We start from the raw sequence: 18,419 nt of genomic DNA, 5'->3' as shown, positions 1-18,419 counted from the left end.
TGCCTTGTTCTTGCTTCTGATGCTCATCCTTGACTCTTCTTCATTGTGCAACCAGGCCGACGCCCGCGGCGAAGAAGAGAAAGGGGGACGAGATGGTGCTGCTTGAGCCCAGATCGCCTCCTGCGGCTGCGCCCCTCTCCATGGATAAGGGTGGCAACGGCGCTCGTGCTTCTCCAGCCCGATCATCCTCGTGAGGCCTGGAGGTGCATCCTCGGGAGGAGTCAGCCCCCGAGGCCCCACCGGCTCGGAAGGTGCCAACGTCTGGCTCGGGCGCTGGGGTCCATGAAGCTCAGGAGCTTTTGGCTTCCCGGGCCATGGTGACGTTGTTGCCTCCTCCTCCTTCTGCCGCATTGCTCCCTCTGGGCCCTTCCACCTCTCCTGATGTCCTGGAGCGTGATCTTTCTGCGATGGCCCTGTTGCGAGAAGATCTTCAAGGCACCGACCGTCGCCTGGTGGCCAGGCGCCTGGAGCTGGTCTCTGGCTGGCTTCACTCTGATGTGTCCGTCCGGGCGGCGCTGAGCCAGGCTGCTGCCGACTCTGAGAAGGATAGGGAGGTCGTTGCCCAAGCTATGGCCGCCCGCAAGGCGGCACTAGAGGATGCCGGGACCGCCCAGGACCACTGCCGGTCGCTGGAGGCCGAGTTGGAGACCATGCGGAGGGAGCACACAAAATAAGCCCGAGGCCACAAGGCGGAGGAGGAGAAGATGAAGGCCCGAGAGGATGCCGTCAAGGACCGCGACACCGAACTGGAGCAGTTGGCGAAGGCACAGGCCCCGGAGCGCAGTCGGCTGGAGGAGCTGGAGCAGAAGCTGAAGGCGGAGAAGGTTGATCTTGACACCAAGGCAAAGGTCCTGGTCAAGGACCGCGTGGCCTTCAAGCTCCTTGAGGAGAGATCTCGGACGGTGCTGCAGTCGCTCTACGAGAAGAGCTTGGAGGAGCCACTGGCTGCCGACGACAAGGACCCCACCCAGCTGCTTCCTTATCTGGTCGGCGCGCTGGAGGATGTCGTGAGCGGTATCGGCCCCATGCCGGAGGAATAAGCTCGCGTTCTCTCCTCAGTCGCGCTGACGCACGTCTTCAGCCACCTCCATCTCCACGATCATGCCGCCCGCCTTGACAAGTTGTTGGAGCCCATGGACGATGAGCGTTGCACGGCCGCTACTGCAGCCGTGAAGGGTCAGGTGGAGGCACTGCTGAAGAGGTTCCGCTCCTTTGCTCCCGCGCACCCGACTGGCGGTGCTGCTGATCCTGCAACTCCGGCTGGTGGTACAGGTGAAGGCGATGCCGTTGGAGGAGAAGCATCCCTTGCAGGCGACGACGGCGTCCAGGGATGACGGGATAACTTGCCGGTGGCTCCTTTCCTGCTTCAGTTTATGCAACATGCACCATGCCTCATGGAGGCGTTAAACTCGTGTTTGGTTTCACGAGAACAATATGTCTTGTAACATTAGCTTTGAAATTATGTGATTTCCTTTCCATTTGTTTTACGTTCTACGTCGGCAGGGCCCGACCCCGTGCATACCGCAGCCGCCATTGGGCCGACCGGGTCACTGGGATCGACCAAGGAGGGAGGGGCTACGTGGTCAGTTAGGCTCCTGAGTCACGATGCTCAGGAGTCCCTCTTGATGCGCAAACAACCTATAGAAAAGAGATCTGGGAGTAGGCCTAGTGTTCTACGCCGGTAGGTGTCGGTGTCAAAACCGGCGGATCTCGGGTAGGGGGTCCCTAACTGTGCGTCTAGGATCGATGGTAACAGGAGACGGGGGACACGATGTTTACCCAATTTTGGGCCCTCTCTATGGAGGTAATACCCTACGTAATGGCTAAACCCTAGAGTGTTACAAGAGTTGATCTACCACGAGATCGTAATGGCTAAACCCTAGAAGCCTAGCCTATATGACTATGGTAATGAGTATATCTTTTCCGGACTAATCCCTGTGATTTATAAAGACGCCGGGGGGATCTAGGGTTTACATAGAGTCGGTTACATAAGAAGGAATCTTCATAGTCGGTCGCCAAGCTTGCCTTCCACGCCAAGGAGAGTCCAATCTGGACACGGGTACAGTCTTCGGTCTTCATGCCTTCACAGCCCATCAGTCCGGCCCATGGATAACAGGCCAGACGCCCGAGGACCCCTTAGTCTAGGACTCCGTCAGTAGCCCCTGAACCTGGCTTCAATGGCGAGGACTCCGGTGCACAGATTGTCTTCGGCATTGCAAGACGGGTTCCCCCTTCCGAACTCCTAGTTGATCTTCAGATGGGATGATTGTATCCGGACTTTTATACACAACCGCAGGGGACATAATATTTCATGGGTTCGACCCACCGACCATTTTTTGCTAATATGACACCACGCCTGCCCGGCCACCACTCGTGAACCGTTTTAGCCGGCCCGTCGCCCGACGTCCCAGGACATGGCCTTATTGGCACATCTTATCCAAGCGGAGATCGTGCCTCCCTTTTTTAAGGGATTCTTGTCGATCCGGATGTGAGTAACCCAACCGTCTCTTGGGTACAACTCCTTGGAAACAAGCAAGTTTTTGAGGCCCGAGAGGAGACGTTTGATATTTGCAGCCTTTATATAGGGGTACAGACCCGTATTTTTCTACCATGCTTGCCTCTTCCTCAACCCCTGCTACCCTGAGTTCCAACACCCGGGTTTCGGTCGCCACCAGCCCCAATCATGTCCGGATCTAGCCGTCAAGGCCGGTGGGTAGCTTCTTCTGTTACGGAGGAAGACATTGCAAAGCTTCGGGCGACGAGGTATCTGACCGCTGAAATCGGTCAATGGCTTCCCGCCGAGGGGCAGGTTATTCCCACCCCCAGATCCGGCGAGAGGGTCGTGTTTGTGTCCCACTTCCTCTGCGGGTTGGGGTTTGCACTTAACCCCTTCTTCCGAGGGATCATGTTCTATTACGGGCTAGACTTCCACGATTTGGCCCCGAACTCTATTCTTCTTATCTCGACATTTATCGTCACATGCGAAGGCCTCCTCCGAACTTCTCCGCACTTAGGCTTGTGGCTCAAGACCTTTGATGTGAAGCCGCAAGTGGTAGAGGGGGAGCAGGCCGAGTGCGGCGGCGCCACAGTGAGCAAGCTTGCTAGCACGTTTGGCTGAAAGGATCCTTTGCCAAGTCTTCCGATCTGTGGCAGCAGGGGTGGTCCTATATCACCGAGCCTCACAGCTCCAAGTGGGCAACCGCGCCCACATTCCGATCCAGCCCTCCAACTCAGCTTGCGTCGTGGATTAACAAGGGGCTAGATTGGGGATCAATGAATGATGTGCGAACTCTGCAAAGTCGCATCTGAAGCCTCATTGAGAGGGACATCGACATAGCCAACATTGTTCATGTAATGCTAGTTCGTCAGACCCTGTCGTGCCAGCGACGGCCTCTCCGCCTATGGGAGTTCAATCCAGAAGGGTCGCGGACTCTTCAGCACTTCTTCGGCACAACGCACGAAGGAATGTGGAGATTATTCTTCGGGAAACAAAGGCAATGGCCGGACACCATCGAAGATGTCGGCCTAGACTGTAACCATCCGGACACCCCGGTAAGTACCCGTTTACCGAATACCTCATAATCAGATACCCAGTGGCAAGATACCAACAGTATCATCCTTTTTCAGGGTTGGATAAATAAGGTGGAATTGATTAGGTGTCCGGCTCCGCTTCCCGAAGACTCAGCTACTCCTGTGTTAACAAGGATGCTGACCTCGGTGTCATACCAGGCACCAGCAGGGGAGGGCGAAAAGATCCAAGATGTCCTTGGTTCCGGAGGTAAGTCGGATACTGAGTCCAGAGAAATCAACCTTTCCTCACCCGAAGACGGAGGCGGAAAAGGACCCAGTATCCCTTCTCCAAACAGGAGGAAAAGGGTCGTCTCCAAATATTGTGAGGGGCAGTCCTTCAAGAAGGGCAAGATGTCGCCGTCGACCGGCTTGGGTTTGGAAAGTGACGTTGTTGAGGAGCACCAACAAAGGAACAAGCCCTCGGCCAAACCATAAGAGAATCCAGAGTACTTTGATAGCGTCCCGCTCCATTGCTGTTACCGAAGATGTGCGTAACGCATTCATGCATTTTTACAGGTCGGCACAGAGTTTTTCTGGGCAATCCACTTCTTCGGGGAGTCTCCTCCCAGAGATGATGGAGAGCGAGATGCCTCCTCCAACCTCCTCGCCCAAGAAGGCGGATGACTCTGAAGTGTCATCGCCGAGGGTCCCTTTTGACCAACAAGTTATGCAGGGGACAGAAGAGGCATTACCCGAAGGTGGAGAACCGATCATCCGGGATTCCAGGGCTGATGATAACAAAGGTCCCAGACTGACTGGTTTGCAGCCGACAGTGATCCTGGAGACGGATGAGAGGATTCCTTCAAAGGATGATTGTGCTCCTGGAGCAACTTCGGGAAACCCGGAGACTCCGGATATATTGCGGGACATGTTGCGGAAAGCATCTGTCTCGGGGGAACAGCGTACCTTGATGGGTATAGTGATTGAGATGATTTCGTCCGTGAAGAGCGGATTAAATGAAGCCTTCATGAGCCTACTAAAGGGCTTCGAGGTTTGTGACATAATGTTTTCAGCTATGTTTCATTTTGCAAATATGCGCCTGTGTATAGGTAGTAGCCCCTGATACTCAGGTTGGCTTCCGCTGGGAAGCAAAACGGAGGATCGAAAAGGATCGTTTGAGGACTAACCCGATCAACTTTGAACACGGGATTCTTCTCCCTTGGCCGCTTCCCGGACTTTGGAAATTGCCAATTTGCAGCGGAAGCTTGATGTGGCAGGGGATGATCTTGCTTTAATCAATATGCGTCTTGACGAGTCGCAAGGTATGTATTCGAGGCAATCCTCATAAATTTTTTGTGGTATAAGCGTGATGCTGAGATTTGGTTGTAGATGGTGTTGCCACCGTTGAAGTTCTTAGAGCGGAACTGGCCCGGGCCAAGGATCAGGCCCGGCGTAGCAATGCTGCTGCCGAAAAGGCACCGGCTGAATTGAAAGCCGAACAAGCTACACGGTGCCAAAATGAGGAGAAGATATCCACGATGACGCTCGAACTGGAGAATGCTACCGGCCGCTGTGAATTTCTGGAGAAGGAGAGTGAAGCTTTAATGGCTGATCTGGAGAAGGCCTTACAAGAGGCGAGAGAAGCGCGGTCAGAATGCAGAGCAGCCTGTGAGGAGGTTCGATGGGCGAGGGAGATTGCGGCTGGAAAGCCATTTCTGCTGCAAACGAAGTTCGGTGACCCCAACTATGCCCAGCTTAACCAAGTATTGAGTTCTCTGGATGAGTTCTTGGACTTGCCGAAGAGTTCTGCCGATGCGGTGCAGAATTACCAAGCGTGGGATGGATATTCAACGGAGAAGCTTTTTTGGTCGCAGTTTGGCGCATCAAAGCGCCCTCTGTTGCTCAATGAACAGATGTCCCAATGGGCAGAACTTCATAGGATATCTAGTGCTGCCATGAAGGACGTCATAATCCGATTGTGGCCAACCGAGCCTGTTCTGAATAGCTATTTTGGTTTGATGCAAATGCTTGTTGACGCGGTGCCGAGTATCGACGCTGTGAAGCGATCAACGTGCGTTGAGGGTGCACGGATGGCTTTTGCCCGAGTCAAGACGTTCTGGGGGAAGATGAAGGCCATCGATGTTGCGACGAAGGGTCCACCCAAAGGCAAGGACCGTCCGGAATCGGAGCATTATTTTGAAGACGTCCTAGAGGCCGCCTGCTATATAGAGGGTCAGTGCTCAAAAGACATAATGTTCGAATGAGGTGTATGAAAATTGTAAAAGACAATTTTATAATTAATCTATTTATGTTTTGCTTTGAAAGCTTGAATTCCTCCTGTGCGGTCATTTTGATATAATCTGAAAGTTTTCCAGTCGTCGGCTTCAGCCCCCTCGTAGGAAGTACGGGGGTGTTTGGAAAATCATTTAATCACTCTTTATCCAACGTCTTGGTGCATGAAGGAGGTGATAATGCGGCGAACCAGGCAATTGGACTATAAGGTGTTAACACTTTTACTTAGCCATAGGAGTTTTATGGTGGGGCTACGACATAGCCCCTAGTATGTATGCGGCATATGGTGCCTTACATATTTGATCTGAAAAAGATCCCTCGTGTGACACGGAGAATCGCTAAAGATTCCAATAAGTTGTCAAGTGGTTGACCAACTCACGTCGCATCATGACAGTCAGTTTTCGGCTTTCTCTACTGAGGTGCTCGTCCGGTTTAGACCAGGGCACAATCGCAGTAGTTCTCCCTTTACTACCCTAGCCGATAGAGCGGAACGTAGGGTAGCAAGCACAGGAGCCGGGCAACCCAACTATTGACCCAAGACAATGATTCGGAGCTGATGCATATAAGGCCAAACTTGCAACGCCGAAGTATGCCATAGAGTTGTTTGGACTTTTACTGGCAACTCATTTGTTCCCACACCGAGCCCCTGGCAGGTTAGGCCAAGGTATTTCATTGAAGTAACCGTAGGAGCCATATTTGTCAGGAAAACCATACGGATGATTAGTTCGGATATTGTTTACTGGTAACTGAGCGATATGCCAATGATTACTTATGACATATATATATAAGCCATCCCCTCGGCTATTTGACATGCTCAGGGTTGGAGGCGGAGGAACAGGCATAGTACAGGCTCGAGAAATAGAGAGTGCGGTCTACAAAAAGTTATTTTGGACCTCCTGTCGCACGTCTACTCCGCCAGTCCTCGATGGGGGGAATCCTTGACGGAAATAGCCCCTTAGGTGAGTGTACGGATCCGGACTCCTATAGAGCCAGTTTCTGATTTTTATCCTGTTCGTCACCTGTTTTTTAAAGGATAGCGAAGGAAGAAATAAAAAGAAAATAAATAATAATAATAAAAGTTACTGGAGTGCTTGCAGGTTTGTCTGTATTGTGCTTCCACCAATGCCCATGGTATCCTGAGCGTGTAATGATGTATGCGCGGTACAAACTTTGTAGGTGTACGGAGTGAGCGGCGGAAGCCGGGTTGCTATTTCCATTCTAGGAGTAGTTGATCCTCGGGTGGAGACTGCTTCTAACCCCCGGTATTTCGTTGGTGAACCTTTCCGTCATCCCTGTCGCTCGGTGGCCTCCTCCCCTATTGGCGGCTTCCTCCCCCTGTGTTCGGCGTTGAGCTTGCCGGCCTGTTTAAAGACCCAGCAGTTTCTGTTGGTATGATTAGCTGGTTTATCGGGGTGGCCATGAATCTGGCAGGATCGGTCCAATATCCTGTCCAGGTTGGATGGTTTGTATTGATTCACCTTGAATGGCTTTTTCCGCTGACTGGGCTTGGGGTTGCTGAATCCGGCGTTGACCGCTGTGTCGCCTGATCTTTCATTGTCATTGCAACTGTTGTTTTTGCTTGATCGTGGCTTGCCGTTGCCGTCTCGGATTTCGGAGGTGCCCTGGTTGCTGGCACTATTGCTTCTACGAGCGAGCCAGCTGTCTTCTCCCACGCAAAAGCGGGTCATCAGAGCAGTGAGGGCTGTCATGGATTTAGGTCCTTCTTGGCCGAGGTGGCGTGCAAGCCATTCATCTCAGATGCTGTGTCTAAAAGCCGCAAGGGCTTCGCTCGTCCGGACAGTCGACGATTTGGTTCTTTTTGACTAAGAACCGAGTCCAGAGCTCCCTGGCTGATTCTCCGGGCTGTTGGACAATGTGACCTAGGTCATCGGCATTCGGTGGTCGGACATGTGTTCCTCGGAAGTTATCGAGGAAGGCCTCTTCCAAGTCCCCCCAGCTTCCTATGGAGTTTTCAGGCAGGCTGTTTAACCAGTACCAAGCTGGTCCTTTTAGTTTTAGTGGGAGGTATTTAATGGGGTGGAGGTCGTCCCCATGGTCCATATGGATGTGGAGGATAAAATCCTCTATCCATAGCGCAGGATCGGTTGTCACGTGGTATGATTCAATATTGACGGGTTTGAATCCTTCGGGGAATTCATGATCCATTACTTCATCATTGAAGCAAAGCGGGTGTGTGGCGCCTCTATGTTGGGCCACACTGCGACGTAACTCCAAAGGAGTCCCCCTGCGGTTTTCGGCTTGGTCGTGGCAAGGTGTGACACGTCCGAATAGGTAGCCATCGTCGCGTGTCGAAGCATGATTTCGCGATCCATAGATTGGTATTGCGTGTCTTGCTCTATTGTCCAAGTTCCTCTGCAAGTTGTCTGGGTAATTGCGACCTACGTTGTTCCTATCTTTACGGTGAGGTGGGCGGTCTGGTGTTCGGCTTGAGTTGCCTCTTTATCCGAACAGAGTTGCCGGTGACCTGCCGCATTGTGTGACGATGGTATGGGCTCCAACACCCCATCATCGGACTGGTATAGCAATCTGCGCTTTGGGTAGCTTTTGGCTAGGCCACTGACGACGTATTCTTCGGCGACCAAGACTTCGGTCTATCTGTCATTGAGTAGGTTTTGGTCTGCTTGAAGCTGCTGCTACTTCTTTTTCAGGCTCCTTACCGTAGCTATCAGCCTACGCTTGAAGCGCTCGTACTCGAGGGGCTCTTCGGGTACGATGAAGTCTTCATCGCCAAGGCTTACCTCATCTTCGTAGAGCAGAAGGTAGTTGTCGTCCTCCGAACTGTCGCTGGGCAGGGCCTGTTCATCGGGGCTGGCTTGCCCGTTTTCCTGTTCCTCCTGCTCGGATGTTGCTCCCACGGGGTCTTCATTGCTTTCGGCGCCGTCTGGAGTACTATTTTCTCCAGTTCCATTGTTCTTGCGGCATGACCTGGGGCGGCATTTGGGGCACCGGAACTTAGACTGTGACTCAGGAGTTTTAACTGGATCTCCCTTGTCTTTGCCGCGAGGCTTTTTAAGTGTATCGATCATGTACACGTCATGTGAAGGGGTGGCTGTCTCGCGCCTGATGACTGGCGGGTCTTGGCCTTGCTCCTTATCTGCATCGTTGTCTATACCGTCGGTGTCTGCGGAGCCAGGAGTGGGCATGTCGATTAAGTCCTCGACAGTGGCTATGAAGTGGGTGGCGGGTGGGAAACAAAATTCTCCGCCGCCAGCCCCTAGTTAGAACTGGACATAGTTCGGCTACGAGTCTCCCATGAATGACAGGTTCTTTAAAGAGTCTAGCACATCACCCAAAGGTGAGTGCTGAAAAACGTCTGCGACACTGAATTTGAAGATCGATAACCGATCTATCTCAGTGTCTGCAAGCGTACATGGTCCGGAACTTATAGCCGGAGACGAGTCCGGAGTTCCGTTGGCGCAAATATTGCAGGGTGTCGAGTATGCGTGCGTCTCTAGCACCGCGGACTCTGTGGCCTCGAATGGCACAATCTGCTCTAGCTCTGGGGCCATTGCAGCAACAGGAGCCATCTCCTGAATCCGGTCCGATGACAGATTTAAGTCATGTTCATCGGTGCGAGGGGGAGCGGTCGCTGCGGTCTCAAATCCATCAAAGATCAAGTCTCCACGGATATCCGCGATGTAGTTCAAGCTTCCAAATCTGACCTGGTGGCCAGGGGCGTAGCTATCGATCTGCTCCAGATGGCTGAGTGAGTTGGCCCACAGTACGAAGCCGCCGAACACGAAAATCTGTTCGGGGAGGAAGGTTTCTCCTTGGACAGCGTCTCTATAGACGATTGAAGGGGCCATCGAACCTTTCGTTGACGGCACAGTGGAACTCACAATGAAAGCACCAATGTCGGTGTCAAAACCAGCGGATCTTGGGTAGGGGGTCCCAAACTGTGCGTCTAGGATCGATGGTAACAGGAGACAGGGGACACGATGTTTACCCAGGTTCGGTCCCTCTCTATGGAGGTAATACCCTACTCCTGCTTGATTGATCTTGATGAATATGAGTGTTACAAGAGTTGATCTACCATGAGATCGTAATGGCTAAACCCTAGAAGCCTAGCCTGTATGACTATGGTAATGAGTATATCTTTTCCGTACTAATCCCTCTGGTTTATGTAGACACCGGGGGGATCTAGGGTTTACATAGAGTCGGTTACATAAGAAGGAATCTTCATAGTCGGTCGCCAAGCTTGCCTTCCACGCCAAGGAGAGTCCAATCCAGACACGGGTACAGTCATCGGTCTTCTTGTCTTCATAGCCCATCAGTCCGGCCCATGGATAACAGATCGGATGCCCGAGGACCCCTTAGTCCAAGACTCCCTTAGCAGGGCCCGACCCCGCGCATACCTCAGCGCCATTGGGCCGACCGGATCACCGGGATGGACCAAGGAGTGAGGGGCTACATGGTTAGTTAGGCTCCTGAGTCGCGATGCTTAGGAGTCCCCCTTGACGTTCAAATGACCTCCGTACCTTGGCTCCGCTTGGGAGGGCGTGCGACGCCCAGGTACGAGGGACCTGGCAGGTGGCGTATGTTTGGGCGTGACCCAAACGCAGCCCCCGTACCCAGCCCCCTCGCGCGACTCTCCCGAGGGGAGGTGTTGCGATGGGGCCAGACACCGAGCTCGGAAGCTCCCTGAGGTTGATACGGTCGTGAGGCCGCCCTCAGTTGTTTATCACCAGCGCGGAGCATAGTGCTTCCTCACTTGCATGGGCATAGCCACTCCTCGGAAGTGTCGACTGCCAGCGCGGAGCATGGTGCTTCCACTGGCATGTGGGAGGGGATTTCCTACTGCGGACAACCCCCGGGGCGTGTACAGCCCTGCCCTGACACATGGCTTGCACGGCAGGGCTAGACGAGGTGTGTTTGGGCACTCGTGAGCCAGCACAGGACTCACGAGGCCCTACCTCAAGGCGGGTTGTGCCTGGTCTTTGTTCTTGATTGCTGTGGCATTCCTGCGAAATGGTTAGACAACCTGCGCCAAATGACTTTCCTGAGGTTATCACACGAGAAGGCCAAGCACCAACGACCCCAGGAGGTGATGTGAACCGGGCTGGCCCGACAGATAGAGCTTAGCCGTTGGATTTATCGGCGCTGCCGGGATGGGCCCGAGCACAGACGTTGTGCCTAGCCTTCTTATGTGATGGATCCTGAAGAAAGATGATCGGCGCGCAGCTCCCATGGTGGGTGACAATCAAGCAGGTGATAACCGTAGATAGATTATGCATGAGAAGCAAACTGGCTTAGGTAAATGCGAGAACGATACATGCCACTGGGTCGGACCCGAGCGGCCTGGGGATGATGCAGCCTGAGGGGCGCCCCCGGCAGGGTGAACTAAAGATGCAAGCGGATACATGCCACAGGGACTGACCCACGCGGCCTGGGAATGATGCAGCACAGGGGGCTCTCCCAGCTGAATGAACTTGGAAAAATGTCACCTGGTTTGGTTGTTGAAGGAGTTCTGGGGTAGCTGAAGACACATAGCGAAGAAGTCGCTCCTCACGAGCCGTCTAGGCCCGGAGCCTCGGGAGGCTCTGGTGGCCTCCTGAGAACCGTTTCCATCTCCGCCGGGACTGCGTGATGCCTGGCCTCCTGACCTGCCAGGATGCTCCACAGATTGCACTGGAAGGCGGCCACCACGCTCGGCATGCCGAACGGCATGCGAACGTAGCTGTGAGGTGGACCCTCACACCGGCCAGCATGCGAAGGCCAGAAGCACTCCTGAGATGCGGCCCTGTTGAGCCCTGGGATGTTGATGCAGACGTGTAGCTCACCACCCTCACCTAGGTGGGGAGCAGTGCCAGGTGGGCGGCGGTCGCCTCGTATGGCTCTTGCTTCCTGAAGCTCCTGAGTGGTCTTGACGATGAACTCCTAAGCACCGGGCACTCCTCGCCCGGTGCTCTCCTGAGGGAAATGTGCCGCGAAGCACGCCTCCACGTGGTGCCCGAGCGCCTCCCTCGTGACGTTGGCTAGGTCAGAGGCCCTCCATAAGAGAGCCCCCGAGCCCTGCCCGAGGATGGCGCCGGGCACGCCTTCCTATGCGAGGGAGGAAGGCGCCCCAGGTGTGGGCGCAGATCCTGAGGTGGCGCCGCTGGAGGCGCCGCTCCCTTGAGGCCCAGGGCGGAGTAGATGCTTCTTATTCTTGGGGTTGGCTTCAGGAGGGTACTGCGCACTCGCGCTATCAGGGTCTTCGATTGATGTAGCTTGGAAGGCGTGCTCGAGGGAGCACACCGTGTCTCTTTCTTCGCAGGGGACCATGATGATTCTGCCACTTTCCGACATCTTGAGGACATTGTACCCATGGTGGGTGACTGCCATGAATTTGGCTAGCGCTGGGTACCCGAGGATGGCATTGTACGGCAGGCGGATGTGGGCAACATCGAAGTTGACGAGCTCAGTGTGGTAGTTGTCGCGCTGACCGAAGGTGACAGGGAGACGAACTTGCCCTATCGGGGTGGTGGAGCCATTAGTCACTCCTGAGAAAGGCCTGGTGGGCTGGAGCTGGTCGTATGGCACTTGAAGGTTGTCGAATGTCTCGACGAACAGGACACTGAGCCCTACGCCACCATCAATGAGGGTCTTGGTGACATGGACATTGCTGATGATGGGTGAACAGAGCATCAGGAGAACGCCGGCAGTTGCCGCACACTTGAGCTGGTCCGCCGAGCTAAAGGTGATGGCGTACTTGGACCATCTGAGCGGGCACATGGCCTCGAGCTTGGGAAGGGCTGCATTCACCTCGCGAGAGAACTACTTGAAGATGCGCTGGGAGGCTGGGGCCTGAGCGCCACCCAAGATGCAGGCGATGGCGCGTGGCTCCTGGAAGCCCCCAGCCATTTCGTCCTGTTGATGGTCGTCGTTCCTCCTTGGCGGCGGCAGCGGAGGGAGACCAGGGTTGCCCTGAGGACGGTCCTCGCGAGGCTAGTCCCTCTAGGAGCCCTCATGAGGCTGGTCCTGCCAACGATCCTCGCGAGGCTGGTCACGCCACTCCTGGCGGGGCCCGCGGTCGTCCCAACGTCCTCCACCTTGTCCACCTCCTCGGTCGTAGCCCCGGTCGTTGTGCTCGGGGCGTCGACCGAAGCGTCCATCTCGAATGGCCCTGATCTCTTGACAATCGTTGGTGTTGTGGGTGTGCACGTTGTGGAAGGTGCAGAACGTATGGCTGCCCTTGGACGACTCGTGAAGATCTCGACCGCGCTTGGTGTCCGGTTCTGCCGCGAGTACGGACACCCCTTTGTGCTTCACGTCCTTGACCTTGGCATTCTTCTCCTCTGGATCTGCAGCGGGGAGCTCGAGGAGGGAGAGATGCCCCTCCTCAGCTCTTGCACACTTGGCTACTATGTTGAACAACTCCAAAGTCGTGCACAGCTCCTCATGGATGGCGAGATCCTCCTTCATCTTGATGTCGCGGACACTGTCGGAAAACGCTGAGATGATGGCCTCGTCTGTCACCTTGGGGATCTTCATGCGCACGATGTTGAAGCGCTAGATGTACTTCTACAGGGTCTCCCCTTGGCTGTTTCTTGATGCGGCGTAGGTCACCCGCGGCCGGGGGGCGGTCGCGAGTGCCCTGGAAGTTGGCGAGGAAGGGGTCGAGCATCTCATCCCAGGAGGAGATCGAGCCTGGGGACAGGTTCAGGAGCCATCAGCGAGCGCCATCCTTGAGAGCCATGGGAAACTAGTTCGCCATGACCTTTTCATCGCCGTTGGCCGCCTTGATGCTCAGCTCGTAGAGCTGCAAGAACTGCGCAGGGTCGGGGGTGTCATCGTAGCAAGGAGGAAGATCTGGCTTGAACTTGCCTGGCCGGACGATGCTACGTAGTTCGGTAGTGAAGGTGCGGCAGCCTGCTGTGGCCACTGGGGCCCGTCGTGGAGGCGGAGCTTGATCTTGGTGTCCCTGCACCGCCACGGCAAGTGGCGCATGGCCCTGCCACAGCAAGCGATCCTGACATGGCGGTGCAGGGAGCGGTGGAGCGTTTTCTGCGGACGGGGGATCTCTTGGCAGCTTCTTTCTTCGTGCGCGGGCACACGGCGCGGTGGATGCCATCTGGACGCGGAGGAGGTGGGGGCAATCCATGAGCCGCATGCCTCGGCGCAAGGGTGCCATCTTGGTGCGGAGGGGGCGGAGGCGCTCGGTGAGCCACATCGCCCGCAACTGGGGGCGGGCGAGGCAGTGAGAGGGATGGTGCAGGAGAGCCCCCTGCGGCGCTGACGAGCTCGGCGATGCGGTCCAACCAGTCCTCGTAGAGGTCGTCGACCGGGCAGTAGCGCAGGAGCTCGCGTGCCATGAGTAGCGCGGCATGCACGTCCGTGGGTGCGCGGCGAGTGTGAGACGATGAGTCGGCCGGGGTCAGCGACGGGGTGACGGTGTGGCCGTCACGACGCACGGAGGGGTGCAGTGAAGTGGCTTGCTGCTCGTTTGCTGCCGGGCTGGTGGCGGCATTAGCGGCGGGTGATGGAGAACGATGGGGAGGCCCGCCGATAGGGGTTGTCTGAGCGACACGGGTGGCGAGGGCGGCCCGGTGCTCAGCGCGAGCCCGGAGACCGTCGGCCATGAGCTTGGAGGAGTGGCGAAGCGCGGATCGATGAAGAGGAAAGCTTAAGCGCGCCCCTACCTGGCACGCCAAATGTCGGATTTCGTGTTCCCTCAAAACCCTTGAGGTTCGAACACTGGGGTGCGCACAAAGATCTCTTCCCCTCTCTAGCTCGCACTCTGTATGATCTCACGGCCTAGCTCGACGAACCCAAAGAACGAGAGACACAGGATTTATACTGGTTCAGCCCACCGTTGTGGTGTAATACCCTACTCCAGTGTGGTGTGGTGGATTGCCTCTTGGGCTGGGGATGAACAGTTACAAGGGAAGAACGGCTTCCTGAGCAGAAGTGTTCTTGTGTTTGTGTGGTTGAGGATTCTCTCTCTCTAGATCAGTCGATCCGATCCCCCTTGCTATGGTGGTGGCTAGTCCTATTTATAGAGGCCCGGGTCCTCTTCCCAAATGTTGAGCGGGAAGGGATCCCACAATAGTCAAATTCGAAGGGAGACAACTAGTACAAGCTATCCTGACAAAAGTAGTCTTCGCCTGCCAAAGGCTCTGGTGGTGACGCCGTCTTGGGCTCCACGGTGACCTCCGTCCTGCTGTCCTGCTAGTCTTGGTCTTGTTGCACCAATATGGAAACCTTTTCCTGATGCCTCGGGACCCCTCGCCTGCGCTTGCCTCTTTGGCACCAAAGAGGAAACGAGGACGCTGCGCGCGCTGTTGCCTGCCTGGCTCCAGTCGTCATGGCTTGCGTCATGCAAACCTCGCGAGGTATCCCTTGCCTTGATCTCTCTGCCCCTCGCGAGCCGGCCTGGTGAGGCCGCCCCTGAGGAGGTCTTGCGTCGTCCGCCTCGCGAGGCTTGGCCCCTCGTGAGGGTCTTGAATGTTTGCTGGTGAAGATGGGCCGTACAGGGCCGCAAGTGGAGCCACGGCACAGGCCGCAGGCAGGCAAGTTTGGGGACCCCCATTCCCAGAACGCCGACAGACATCCTATGCAGCTCCGCCAGCTGCATCATCTGGTTGTTCAATAGTGCCGGACGCTCCGGCTCTAGGAATTGTGACCAGGGGAGCTTCTCCGTGGTGTTCCCCTCCTGGGCCCGGAAGAACTACGCGACTCCGGCAGCACGCTTTGGGAGATCTGCAAAGGCGTCTTGAGAACTCCACAGTCGAGTGAGCAAGGCATATCTTTGACCACCAAATACACTCTGCAAAAGAAATGGCTTATCAGCCACTATCTGTTCGGTCTGCCGGATCTCCTCCCGAGCCACCCGGGACTCGGTCCGCGCCTCCTTGGCCTCATTGAGGGCTTTGGCGAGTTCGGCCGCTTGGGCCGAAGTCTTCTCCTCCAAAGCCTCGCATTTACTGATGGCGTATTTCAGCTCCTGCTCCACTTCGGCCACCCTCTCTTCGTGCTCCCGACATAGAAAAAAAGTGAATCAATTTAGTAGAAAAGTACTCTATCAGATTCGAACCAATGACTTACGTCTTAGCACAAGATTACTCTACCACTAATTTAAAAAGCTCTTTATCAGATTTGAACCGATGACTAAAGCGACTGCTTTGCTCATTTTCGCATCCTCCTCGGCTTGGGCAAGGGCCTCGACCTCGGCTGTGCTACCTGCACCCATAATTACAGAAGTGCATGAGTTACAATCTGAATTTGCATATTACTTCAGATATATGATTAAACTCTTTTAAAAGTACACACATACCTTGCGCCTCATCGAACCGCTTGTTAATGCAGTCGATCTCATCATCAGCCAGCTTCAGCTTTCGATTGAGTTCGGAAACTTCAGCGGCCTGGGCGATCGCCGCCAACAGGGAAGCCTGTTATCCGATAGACAAGTACGTCACATCCTGTGATTGCTACTCGATCCTCTGTTCGGCCTTTTTCAAAGCCGAACAGAGTCTCAGGGGCTACTATCTATATAAAAGCATATTTCCTTCATATGAAAAGCGTCTAAGAGTATTATGTCGCATACCTCGAAGCCTATTAGTAGGCTGGTGAAGGCTTCGTTCAGCCCGCTCTTTGCGGATTGAACCTTCTCAACCACCGCAACCATCAGGGTGCAGTGCTCCTCCACAATGGCGGCACGTCGTAGTGCTTCCACCAGAGTATTCGGCGCCTCCGGATTAGTGGAGGTCGTCGTCGGAGTCGATGCTCCCCCCTCCTTCGAACGGGGTTGCTCGCTCGATTCCGGAGCCATATGGGTCTCCGGAATAGTGTTCGGCTAGGGGCCGGACTGGTCAGGGCCCCGGCCGTCGGTCTCCATGGGGGTTGCACCCCCTGTGTTCTCGGCAGCCGAGGCCTCACCCTCGGGTGCCATCGTGGCAGCCTCGCTCACCCCTCCGTGGCCTGGAGAGGTCCTTCGGGACATTACCTCGGTGTCATCCGCGGCGGTAGGCGGAGAAGCTCTTGGAGGCGTCTCGCTCTCCGCCATCTCAGGCGGCAGAGAGCTCCCCTCAGATAATGAAGGGTTGGGGAGGTCGCGAGCAGGGCTGAAATACACACAACATAATATGTTATATTAAAAGCATAGAGGACCGAATACTTGTAACGAATCCTTTGGTACTTACGATTCGGCCAAGGGCTTCGCCCTGGGGTACCTCTTGAGGATGTGTTCGGCATCCGAATCCGAACCATCCAAGAGGGTTATCTTCCCCCTCCTGGACACCCCTCCTCCGGGTCTGTGGAGGCTGCTCTTTTCTTTTTCCTCCCCTTGAGGGGAGAGTCACTTTCCGCCTCCTCCTCCTCCTCTTTTTCTTCATCTCCCTCGTGGGAGGAGGCGATTTCGGTTTCTCCGGGCATCGCGTCCGAAGTACCCTTACGGCGGGGGCCGCCCTTGGCCTCCTTGCCCTTCTTCTTGGCCTTCTTCTCCGGTGCCTGATAGGGCACCGGGACCAGCATCTTCGTTAGCTGGGGAGTGGGCAGATCTTCAGGCAGCGGAGTCGGACACTTGATCCGCTCCACCTTCGCTATCCAGCCTTGTGTAAGGGATGAAAACCTCATTATGCCTAAGGATTTATGGACCAAAGGTATGTTTGGGAATAATACACTTACCGGAGTGGCTGGATTCTCGCTGTCAAGGCCGATGTCATCAGTCTTCTTCGGCCACGTCTTCTGGGCCTTGAAGAGTAACTTCCCGATATCTTCGTGTGTGGTGCCGAAGAAGCGCTACAGGGTCCGGGGACCTTACGGATTGAACTCCCACATATGAAGAGGCCGGAGTTGGCAGGGGAGGATCCCGCGGAAGAGTATCACCTAAATCACATCAGTGAGACTGGTGTTTTTGCTTATCATGTTTTTGATGCGCTTTTGCAGCGTCAGTACTTCCGCGGTTGACCCCCAGTCCAGACCCTTGTTGGTCCACAACACGAGCCGCGTAGGGGGTCTAGATCTAAACTCAGGACTGGCCGCCCATCTGGCGCTGTGGGGTTCGGTGATGTAGAACCACTCCTGTTACCACACCTTGACGGACTCCATGAAGGCCCCTTTAGGCCAAGTGGTGTTGGGGAGCTTGCTCACCATGGCGGCGGCGTAGTCCGCATGCTGCCCGTCGACCACCTACGGCTTCACATTGAAGACTTTTAGCCATAGGCCGAAGTGTGGGGGATGCGGAGTAGCGCCTCGCACATGACGATAAACGCCGAGATGTTGAGGATAGAATTTGGGGCTAGATCATGGAAGTCTAGCCCGTAGTAGAACATGAGGCCGCGGACAAAGGGGTGGAGGGGAAACCCTAGTCCGCGGAGGAAGTGAGGAATGAACACAACCCTTTCGACGGGCTCCGGGGTTGCGATAACCTGCTTCTTGGCAGGGAGCCTGTGTGCGATGTCCATGGACAAGTACCCCGCCTCCCAGAGCTCCTTGACGTCCTTCTTCGTGATGGAGGAGGACTCCCACTTGCCCTTCAAGCCGGATCCAGACATGGCTGGTGAGGTTGGTGGCGCTGGGAAAGATTGAAGCTTGGGCGCTGGAGCTTGAGGATGGGAAGAAGGCATGGGGAGGAAAAAGGGATCTTTATCCACTTATATAGGCAGTGAATATCAAGC

Source organism: Triticum dicoccoides, chromosome 1A (genome assembly GCF_002162155.2).
Source record: "Triticum dicoccoides isolate Atlit2015 ecotype Zavitan chromosome 1A, WEW_v2.0, whole genome shotgun sequence".
NCBI classification, from domain to species: Eukaryota; Viridiplantae; Streptophyta; class Magnoliopsida; order Poales; family Poaceae; genus Triticum; species Triticum dicoccoides.
This window is presented reverse-complemented; position numbering follows the sequence as displayed.